Source organism: Ctenopharyngodon idella, chromosome 8 (genome assembly GCF_019924925.1).
Source record: "Ctenopharyngodon idella isolate HZGC_01 chromosome 8, HZGC01, whole genome shotgun sequence".
Classification (NCBI taxonomy): domain Eukaryota; kingdom Metazoa; phylum Chordata; class Actinopteri; order Cypriniformes; family Xenocyprididae; genus Ctenopharyngodon; species Ctenopharyngodon idella.
In genome coordinates, this window is record NC_067227.1 from 23803943 (window position 1) to 23815992 (window position 12050).

At 37.4% G+C, this 12050-nt stretch overlaps 1 protein-coding gene across 2 annotated transcripts in view; it reads left to right on the forward strand.

Moving 5' to 3' along the window:
- Positions 1 to 143: 143 nt before the first annotated feature.
- The window catches only part of zgc:92140 (uncharacterized protein LOC447854 homolog), a 38873-nt gene continuing 26966 nt past the window's right edge, over positions 144 to 12050 (forward strand). The window contains exon 1 of one of the 2 annotated variants that reach the window (XM_051903289.1): positions 144 to 332. The gene's annotated coding sequence lies outside the window, so the exon portion shown is untranslated. Of the gene's footprint in view, positions 333 to 9552; positions 9572 to 12050 lie in introns of those variants that run through there. The other variant, XM_051903290.1, reaches the window with a different exon arrangement.

A 12050-nucleotide genomic window follows, 5' to 3' on the forward strand; every position in this document is an offset into this window, starting at 1 on the left:
AAATGAAAAGAACAGAACATTACATGAAATATTATTAGTCAAAACAAGCATATTATTACTCGGCTTAAGCAATTGAGACTTTTTAAGACATGCAACTGGGGGTGATAAGGAGAAAATGTTAAGGATAATTCGACTAGTTCCTCCTCCCCTCCTACGTCTAGGCATGTGGTTGGTTTGCCACACGGGCTTCATCAAGATGGCTGCAGTTCTTCGAGCAAATCAGGAGTGCGGGCTGTAAGCCAGCGGTCCACATCACTACAGCAGCGCATATTCCCGTCCGTCTGTGTGTGTGTGAGCCGCCGCCAGTGGACCGAGCGGGTCACTTCTGACAAGTGAGTGTTTCCCTGTCACATATATGCATTTTTGTGCTGATTCAGGGAGTGTTTGTGTTAATTGGTACATGCAAACCGTTTGCTTCTCTTTGTTTCTTGTCTTTGGTGATTCGATTCCTGGTTTGGCTATTGACTGGTTCTTCTTTTTTTGCATGATCAGTTCTATCTGATCTTTGAACAGTGATTCTGGGCTGCATTGTTGTTTCGGCTGTATCTCAAAACCTAGCGTGCTGCCAGCCTACACAGCATTTTTTGGCATCTTAGGCATCATTTTTTGGCTCCTATGATGCCCAAAATCCTGTCTAGGTAGGCAGTTCACTAGGTTTTCAGACATAGCCATTAAGGCAGGAATAGGTGAGTTCAGTGGGTGGTTAATGTGATGTGTCTGTCATATTGATGACTACGTTTTTACGTAGTACAGCTGAACTGGAAGTAATGAAAACAAAAGACACCTGGGTTGGCATGCATGCACACGTACACGTGTGTGTCCACTGTCCTGCGGGCAGACAATGCGCCCTCTGTCTCTGCCATGGCGCAGCTGTGTGTGTCCTTCTGTCACTGTGCTTTCATATGCAGTATTTTCACTAGCGTAGCGCACATTCAGTGTATGACGGTGTGTTTGAGTGTAAGACTAGAGGGAGCTATGGGTGATTTAGCGATGTTTGATTTGTAAATGAAACATTCCTTTTTATTCGGATCTTTTTAATGAATCAGTTGAAGCGGTTTAGAGAACCTGACTGATTAATTCGTTAATGAATCGGTCCGAGCGGTTGTTGAATCAACTCAATGACTCAACTGAGAATGTGATTTGAATGGTTTATTCACCCAAAAATGAAAATTCTGTCATTAAGTACTCACCCTTATGTCGCCCCAAACCCGTAAAGCCCGGAAAACACCAAGCCGACGCCGACGCGCTAGTGACAACGAAAGCAGACTGCGGGGTTGGCTCACGTCGGCAGCGTCTGGGTCCAAAGTTGCCCTGACACACCAAACCGACGCTCGACACCCGACGGCCAAGTAGCATGTCCATTCTGCGCCTGCGTAAGAAGAAATGCCTTTCCGTACCAGCAGGTGGCAGTAGCTGAACAGCCAACCAGAATGATCAGATGGCCCGACTGACCGACGAGCTCCGACGCCGATTCAACATGTCGGAATCGGCCGAAAAAAAGCTGACGAGGACCAACTTCAGCTGACGGTGCGGAACACACTGAGAAAACTTACTCGGCTGACGAACAAAAATTGCCTGAAGGCTGACTTTCTGCTTGGTGTGACCTTCGTTCATCTTCGGAACACAAATTAAGATATTTTTGATGAAATCCGAGTGTATCTGAACCATACATAGACAGCAACGTCATTGCACCTTTTGAGGTCCAGAAAGGTATTAAAGACATCGTTAAAATAGTCAACGTGACTACAGTGGTTCAACCTTAATGTTATGAAGCGACGAGAATACTTTTTGTGCGCAAAACAAAAATAATGACGTTAATAATGACAGAGCTTCCGTCCGTGTTTATGTCCGAACGCGGGCTCAGTATTGGCTGTTGTGGTTACGTGGTCACATTGACTATTTTATCGATGTCTTTAATACCTTTCTGGACCTCAAAAGGTGCAATGACATTGCTGCCTATGTGTGAATCAGATAGCCTCGGATTTCATCAAAAATGTCTTAATTTGTGTTCTGAAGACAAACGAAGGTCTTACGGGTTTGGGACAACATGAGGGTGAGTACTTAATGACAGAAATTTCATTTCTGGGTGAACTAACTCTTTAGCAATGTCTGATACACTATTTATTTATGTCAAATTTGTGAACAAATCGTTCTTTAGTCGATGAATCGGATTAACAATTCATTAATGAATCTGACTGAATCAGCCTGAGTGGTTTTTTAATGAGCTCACTGACTCATTGAACTGAGAATCGCCTCTTTCAGATAAGTGATCTGTCTTAACAACTCTCTGACTCACTGAACTGAGAACTGACTCTTTTAGGTTTGTCATACTCGGCTGCGCTTCTCGAAAGCATCGTAAGCCTAAGTAGATCGTAGAGCCATTGGCACCAGTGGTCTCTATGATCAACTTCGCTTAGGATGCTTTCGAGAAGGATGCTGTGAGCGAAAAATCTGAAAACTGTGAGTGAAAACTATCCCATGATTAACTCACCCTCAAGCTATCCTAGGTGAATATGACTTTCTTCTCTCAGATGAACACATTCGGAGTTATATTAAAAAATATCCTGGTTCTTCCAAGCTTTATAATGGTAGTGAATGGCACTCATGATTTTGAAGCCCAAAAAAAGTGTATCCATCCATCATAACAGTATTCCACATGACTCCAGAGGGTTAATAAATGCCTTCTGAAGCGAAGCGATGGGTTTTTGGATGAAAAATATCCATATTTAAAACTTTATAAACAAGGGGTTAAACAGGTCATCGTTGATCCGTGATCTGTACGGTTCAGCACACGTGATTTGCGGATTAATTGCAAGTTTAACTGCCATAAAGTGTTTTTTTTTTTTTTTTTTTTTTTTTTTTTTTTTTTTTTTGTCTTTAGCCATTCACATGCCTGTATATTGGATAATGTTTTCAAAACACGTGCAATAGCGAGTGGGCTTAGATACGGTTTCCAATGCGATTGGCATTAGCCAATCATAACAGTGGCCGTTTGACAAGCCTTAAAGGAGCCGCCCCTTTAAAAACTAGTAATTTCAGACAGGGTTAGAATGAAGGTTGAAAATAGTTTTTATGAAAATATGTTTGTTTTTTTACGGAGCCCCAGACATGACATGCAGGAAAAAAATAGTAGGCTAGATCGTGTGCATGATTTACTATTTCGTTCCCTCGATTTATAAATCATGCACATGATTTATAAATCGAGGGAACGAAATAATAAAACGTGCGCACGATTTACTAAAACGTGCACACGTTTTATTATTTCGTTCCCTCGATTTATAAATCATGTGCATGTTTAGTAAATTGAGGCAACGAATTAGTAAATCGTGCTCACAATTACATTTTTTTTTCTTGCATGTCATGTGCGGGGCTCCGTAGGTTTTTGCTTTTTTGTGCAAAAAACTTTATTACCATCATAAGTGTACCTCATGGAACATATGAAAATAATAAAAAAAATCCATGCCATGACACCTTAAAATAGATCTTACATGAGACAGGCTTTTTTTTAACATATTGTATTTATAATGAACCCAGACCCAATGAGCTGAATTTTAGTACAGTTTAATGTAAATGCAAGTTAGATTTTGACTCTGAACTGCTTTATTTTTATGGGCTGATTCATGGCTGCAACAAATTGACACACAAAATCAGAATAAATGGCCTTAATTAACATTAAACTTTACTGAAAAACTGTAATTAACAACAAATTATGCTTCATGGGACTCTATAGCAATGTTGTAGAGCATGTAATATGCCACGCTGGGAAGTCAGGAACCACATGAAGATGTAAAACAACTGCTCAGTCACTTTTCTTTTTCTTTTTTTTTTTTTTTTTTAAATCTGAAACAAACTGAAAAAACAATTTAAGGAAATTAGTCTTTGCAATGGGGGGGACACGGCCGGCTCTGTACCTCTCCCTCTCGTGATCTCTCATCAGTCTGACACCTCCATCTGTCTCTCTCTCATCCATAAGCAGTGTGTGTGTTGCTTTGCGCACATATGGCTTTTGTTCTGGTGACTGAAGAGGCTGAATGGCTATTAATAGTGACTGTGGGTCCTCTTCTTGGTCAGTCAATTTCAAGCTTCTCCACCACCACAGCTCCCATCTCCCGCTCGGTCTGTTTTATTCAGTTTCTCCCGCTCAGTTCACAGGACCTGAGAAAAGCGACCCAATTAGCTCATGGGGTTATGATGCAATATCAGGGTGACATCACTCAGAGAGGAGGTTTCCATAGCTACAAGAGGTCTATGTGGGAGGTTCCTGTTGCAGTGTTAGAGCTCTGTGTGGTATGGTTCTGATGACCGAGGAAGTTGCATTTATTTGTGAATTACAACTTTTGATTTTAGTATGATGACAGCACAACCTGATCCGAGTGACTCTTGTACGGTGTGGGATGGTTTTGTCTTGTGGTTAAAGGAAAATTGTCGTCATTTACTCACCCTCATGTCCTTCCAAACCTCTATGACTGTCTTTCTTACGTGGAACACAACACAGATAGAGCTATTTAGCAAAAACTTTTTGTTGCTTTTTTTTTTTTCATGTGAAAGCAAAATTTAATAGTCCATATGACTGCATGTTCCATGTTTTATAAAGCTATGTGAATATTTTTTTTTTTTTTTTTTTTTTTTAGTATGATGAACTCAATTCCCCTCTGCCGCAGATCTCAAGAAGATTTTTAATTTGTGTTTACATTGTTTATATAAAGTATTTTGTAAACAGTACAAAAAGTAAACAATGTGTCTTATGACTGACCTGAGCTGATAACCAAAATATAGTTTTTGAACGCCAGGTTGATGGTGTTTATTATTATTATTATTATTATTAGTAGTAGTAGTAGTAGTAGTAGTAATTCATATTTATATAATAATATTTGTACCTTTATACTTTTAATCTTTATTTATTTCAAATTGACACTTTGTACTGTACATTTATACTTATTTGATGTAGTGTTGTTGTTGTTGTTGTTTTCATTCATTTAGACAATGGTACAGAATTTTTAACTGTTTTTTTTTTTTTTTTCTCGGTTATTGCCTATGATATGAAAATGTGTCAGTGACGAATAAGGTTTTTAAAAGTGTAAAAAAAAAAACCTAATGGAGATATAATTAATTTTGAAGTTTTATTAAGTATTAATAATGAGATTATGTGGTTTTTATAATCAATTAACACTGCTTTTGTCATTTTTTTTACAAGCTGGACAAAATTTGTCACCTAAAAAGTCATTCGATTTTACCGAATGACACTTTTTTTGGTTAAACCGAATTGCGATATTTTCGAACAATGCTAACAGGCTGATTTCTTGTTAGCTTGCTAGCTAGCAAAAAGACAATCAAACATTTTATATTTAGTACACGTTTTTAAAATATTACATTAAACATTTTCCATGTTTTATAGCGGTTGTACTGAATGACCTAATGTTTCGGGACATGCGTATGAGCAAGTGAAAACATGAATTTTTCAAATAGTTAAGAGAGAGTTAGTTACTGTGCCTTTACAGGTGTCTGAATGATGTCACATCCTGTCACATGATATTGAGCGCATGACTTGATCCAAAATGGTCCCTTTATATTGGTTACTCAATGACATCAATAAAACATTTTTTTCTGGACATTCTTTCTCATAACAAAGCCACAACTTCTACACTTAATTTTAATACCATTTTGCACTGTTAATATATGATGTTATAAAATCATGCCAGAACAAAAAATATATACATTTATTACATTTTAAGATATTTTAATCACAAATGAAATGGCTGTAATGGCCTTGGGACGGTTAAACCAAATGACCTTTTGACAGTTCAAAATCTTTAAAATACCTTTATATGTAGCAAAATATAATTAAAACCTTTTGGATTCGAATAAAACAGATCTAGTTGTACTACCTTACATACTTTAAATGTCGTATCTTTGTTTTTTATTATTATTAAGGCCTTTGTACAAAAAAATGAACCGTCACGTCATTGACCCAAATATAAAAATTATGGCCAATAAATATTAATGCATCCTTTGAAAAAAAAAAAATTACTTTCTAAGCCCCATATGTCATTTATGTCTAGTGAGTCGTGACGACCCTGCTATACTATAACTGCACACTCTTAGAACCTTCCTGCCTTGGAAAGCGTTGATGGGGTCAATTACAAATCCAGTCATCTAAAGAAGGGACAGCGTGGTTCAGAGGTGACTTTTTGAGGATGAGTATTGTAACGCCTTTTGTTCCATGGGGTAGAGGTCAGGCTGAAGGTTGTTTGTGACTAACCGTTGCTCGCTGTTCTGATATGACACGGATCAAACAACCTCCTCTGCTGTTGTCAAGCATGGACATCTTCTCCATTCCTCCGTTTGACGCTGTCCCCTGTGTACGTGCCGAGACAGAAGAACACACTCATTTCAATGTTTAAATAACACTGCCGTCTACTACCGGTGTCATTTAGATGGAAGCATGACATTTTTAAACCTTATTCAGATTTTGCTGTATTAGTAAACATTTTGTAAAGGGATGTAAATGAGTTTCGCACAGTGGGAGGGATTTTCATTTGGAGACTTTCAAGAGCTCATTAGAAAGCTGTGTGTATACTTACAGGAAACGGGCAGACCAATTATGCAGCAGCAGGCAACAGAATTGGTATATAATAGATGGTTTTCTAATTTCAAATGAATATTTATAGGCAGAATTAGGAGGCGCTTGTCAGCTTTATAGAGACGGATACGGAAAAATTAGAGACCTGACCCCGGAGTATATTTCCACGAAGCTGTAGCCCTGTGTGTGTGTTTGCTGGAGGAGAAATTGTACTCATTAGTAATTGCAGAAAGGAAAGATACAAAGATGTTGTTTTGAAGATGCTGATATATTAGAAGACTCAGACTAGTTACATGAGAGGTGTGTGTTGTTTATGAGTCATTTGTATTTTTTCTGACAGTAGCGACACAGACACAAAGCTTTAGATGCACACGCATTATAGAGGTGACAGGCACAAATCAGTTGTTGAGGGGTGAAGTCAGTGTTTGAGTCAGTCAGATACAGGCGGTGTTGGGACAGCCCTGAGTGGTACGGTGTGACAGTGGATGGACAGATTCGGACTTCTGCAAGTAAGATTTCTACTCTTGGCTGCATACACTGGCTCTTGTTCATGAAATACGAGTAGAATGAGTTTTTGTGTGAATAGTATGTGACACCATTCTTCAGTAAATTGTCTCATTTCAACTCAATGGGACGGTTTAAGAATGGATTTATGAGAAATTTTAGCAATGTGTGTTTTTTTTTTTTTTTTTTTTAATGAAAAAGTGAGTTTATATTTTGGTCTTAAAACAGCTGTTCTTATGCTAGCTTAAACTGTCAACACAAATCGAAATCATTGATAGCTTGATTTCCCTCAAAAGTTGGGGGTAGTGTTTGGAAAACCTGTATGGAAACATTAATTAGTTCTGCTTTCTAAGGAAAATTGGTTTCCTGGGTATATTTCAGGGTTATCATTAACCAAATCTATTAAAAAACATTTTGTTAATTGAAATAAAAGTTTAAATAAAATATAAATATTTCTAATAAATGCTTTCAGATCCTAAAACAAATGTTTATACAAAAAATATTAAGAGCCCAAAGGTTTTCAACATTGATAATAATAATAAATGTTTCTTGAGCAGCAAATCAGCATATTAGAATGATTTCTGAAGGATCATGTGACACTGAAGACTAGAAGGGTAATGATGCTGAAAATTAAGCTTTTCCATCACATGAATAAATTACATTTTAAAATATATTAAAATAGAAAGTGGTTGTTTTAAATTGTAATAATATTTCACAATGTTACTGTATTTTTAATCAAATAAAGACCCCCTCTGTGAGCATAAAGGTAGGGACACACCAAACTGACGCCAAAGAACTTGCACAGATAAAAGCCGACTGTGCTGTCCTGCTCGGTCGGTCACAGGCATAGATGAATGAATGGGGTCTCCTCTGGTTCTTCAGAGAAGGGGTTTGGTGTTCGTGTTGTCCCGTCTCAGTTGACCTTCAGAGGATGCGTTTTGTAGGTTTAACTTAGTACCAAAGTCGGTACTTTTGACAACACTAATATATGTAGGGCTGGGCGATTTTTCCGATTTTTTTTTTTTCGATTAATTCGAATTTAATGTTTTGCTTCGATTTTATTATTTTTTTAAATCGAGAAATCGCGATTTTGAATAAAAATGTTAGCAAGCGTTATAATTGGACATGTTGACAATACAGCAATGATAACCGTATTAGGAGAAGAAAATGATCCGACCTCATGATTGCGCCGGCGCGCCTGATTAACCGCTCTCATGTGACGCTCTATGAACGTAGAACACATCACTAGTCTTAAGCGGCTGTTCGTTCAGAAATGCGTTATTGCGTTATAAAAATGAGACGCAGGCAGTGGAATGAGGGGAAAAAAAGGCAAAGTTATTAAGTTGAGCTTTTTTTTTTAACTTGACCGTCGTGTTTGTAGAATACCGTTTCATGGGTGAGATGCTGCATAAGACGCGAGACACAAGTGCAACACCTAAACATGTCCGCCAAACATAAAAACAATAGGACAAATAGCGCAATGGAATGCAAAAACCTGTAAACCTGTTTGATATTTCATGTTCGCATGATGGTGACAGGCTGAAAGCTGCAGTTGTTTTCTGTTTTTACAAAGCATTTGCTGTTATTAATAGCCTATTACTGGTGTTATTTATTGCTATTACTTTTTGGCTAAGAAATATTTAGCATTTTCTTATTTTATATTATTTCTGAGTATATAGGATGTGTTTAGGATAAGTTTGTACAACATTTGCCTTCATATTTCAGGCATATTTCTGCAAAGATATTTAACAAATTGTTTTACATTTACACCATGTTGATCACTTCATGTGTGGTGCACTTGGAATGGAACTTTTTTAACCAGATTATTAATAAAGAGAATGTTACTTAAATCAAATTGTAGTTAAGTTTTTAAGTTGACTAGTTAAACAGTAAAAAAAAAAAAAAAAAAATTGAAATCGTGAATCGGTTAATCGTTCTGAAAAAATTGAGATTTTATTTTTTTTGCCGTATCGCCCAGCCCTATATGTATATATGATAACAATTATTTATTAATAATTATGGTGTAGAGAATTGTTTTGAGGTTGGGTTTTCCTTCAATTGTCCGCAATTGTTGTTTTGCTGTTTAAGTGGTCTGCTGGGTGAAAAGTTTGAGAACCACTGCTTTTAACTGTTGTTCTGGGCATAAACAGTTGTAAAGTGTCACCTTGACCATCTTTGACACCTTTATCTTCCCATCTGTTTTTCAGTCTCTTTGCTTCCTCTAATTTGAACTCTGTCTACTCTCTCAGTTCGTCCCACTCGCTTCTCATGGCTAGAGAGTTCCCTTTTTAAACAGTAGCTCTATTATTTTAACATCTCTCCACCCCCAAACCATGCACTGCTCACCCTGCTTAAGACATAAAGAAGGAACGAAAGAGAAAGAGGCTTTAGTCTTAAGATAATCATGACATCACTGAGATGTTTTCACTGTGTGTCTCAGCAGGCTGTTTAAAGTGGGACAGAGAGTTGATGCTACAGCCTTTGCGGGTGAGTAAATGTTATGGTGGGGGGGACTGCTGTCCTGCTCGGTCGGTCACAGGCGTAGATGAATGAACGGGGTCTCCTCTGGTTCCTCAGAGAAGGGGTTTGGTGTTCTTGTTATCCCGTCTCAGCTGAGCTTCAGAGGATGCGTTTTGTTCTTCCCTGATTCTTGTGCTCTCCCGATCAGCCTGTTTTTCAGGGTGAGCGGTGGCTCAGACAGCTCTCAGCCCTGCGGCCTGTTGGAGGGTGTGTACTTTTGTGTTTGTGTGTTGTAGGGGTGTGATGCTGTCTTGCTTGACTTCATCTTTAAGGCTGTTGCTTAGAAAGTAGGTTATTCATTTGTCCTCACATTAGTCGATTATTTCTATTGTCCGAGGTTATTGCATGTTTGTTTGTTTGTTTGTTTGCCTTGAGACATGATAAGGGGGTTGATGATGTGTATGTTTGTTGGTTGAGCAGGTGTTGTGCACATTGAAAGTATGTCTGTTTTGTAATCAGGTTTCCATCCACATTTTCATGCAATATTTTTTTTTTTTTTTTTTTTTCCCCAAGAGGCAAAAACAATTTTTAAAAAAAAAATATGCACATAACCTACAATAGAAATACATTAATCTAATAAACGGTTATCGGCAGCCATTTCTCTAGTCTTTAGTGTCACACGATCCTTCAGAAATCATTCTAATTTGCTGATTTGGTGCTCAAGAAACATCTCATTATCAATGTTGAAAACAGTTGTGCTCCTTAATATTTTTGTGGAAATCATAATATTTTTTTTTTCAGGATTCTTTGAATAGAATGTTCAAAACAGCAGCATTTAATTGAAATATACTTTTTTTTTTTTTTTTTTGTCTTTACTGTCGCTATCTATTTTTCATATACTGTACATTAAAATATTATGATGCCTAAATTTGTTGTAGCCTACTAGCTTTTAAAACAATTTTAATTTTAGTGTTTTATTTTAATTTAGACAATTGAATTTTAATATCAGTTATTAGCTGTAACATGAAAATCATTATTGGCCTATTTATTATCAGTCAGAATTTTAATATCAGTGCATCCTATATGCACATCAAAAAGTCATGTGACTGAATCTCTTAAACACTTAGCATGGAAATGCTGCTTTATTCACATTTTTCGCCCTTAAACTTTTTTTTTTTTTTTTTTTTTACTTTGGAATTGAAGCTTTTGTTTGCATCTGATTAGTTAGTGTGTTTTAGTCATTAGGCTTGTCCTATTGACACAGATTCAACCATCCCGTGACACTCACGTGACCTGTATAGCAGCACACGCAGCATTGATCTTCTTGGTACATGTATACTCATGGCTTAAAAGTTACAGAACACAGACGTCAACATTCTGTCTGCGTAAGAGAAAGTGAACCTGACACAAGTGCCCAGATGGCTTCTTGTTTATGTTTCAGTCATAAGATGCGTGAACAGACTCTCTCAACCTCTGTTTGGTAACACAAGGGTGAATTCATTTTTATTTTTCCTGATTTGTCACCACCACATTAAAAATTATAACTAGCATCACCAAAAGGATAAGCAAAATGACTGTTTTCAAACAGGTCTGCCATCGATCAAAAAACAGATTTGGAATAGGATGGTACCCTTCTACTCGTACTCTGCCTATAATAATTCGAGTACTACGCTACACAAAATAAAGATTCCAAAAGGGCATTTTCACAGCAATGCCACTTGAAGAACAATTTCGTTTCCCTAAAGAACCTTTAAGTTAACAGTTCTTAAACTAACAATTTTTAAACTATTCTTAAACTAAGAACTTTTTTACACCGTAAAGAACCCTTTGTGGATTGAAAAGTTTCCATAGATGCTAAAGGTTTTCATGGAATGCCAATACAGAACCTTTATTTTTAAGACTACACCATGCTATTCCAAATTCAGCCTCTGTCTTTGTGTAACCAACGATGCTTTCTTCACACTTCTCTTCATTTTCTGTATTTATTTGAAGGGAAAAAATTATTTAAACATATTAAAACTGTTAAACCGAGCTGAGGAGACTATACTCTTATTGGTAACTGAAAGCATTATCAAATTAGCTAAGTATATTTGATCAGCAGTTATACAAGTGGCAGACCATATATAGAACTTCACAAATGAAGGCCATTCCAATACTGAGCTACTTGAATGGATAACACTCTTTTCAGACCCAAGATGGTGTAAATCTAAACGCTTCCTCATTGAAATCCCCTACTGTGGGTGATTATACTTTCACAGGCTTTTATGGAATGGTGTACCAAACCTCCACAGTCTTGAGAGGTAGATCTTGTTTACTCAAGACTTGCAGCAGAGAGCTGTTGAGCTCATGAGTGCGCACATACACGCACACGTTCGCACACTTTTCTCTCGCCTGTACACCTGGTGCTTTGTCCTGTGCCCCGTGCTGCTAAAGGCAGAGCTAAACACTGCCCCTCCTGACAACTTCAAACGAGAAGAGAGAGAGAGGAGGAGGAGTAGCCGGCTCT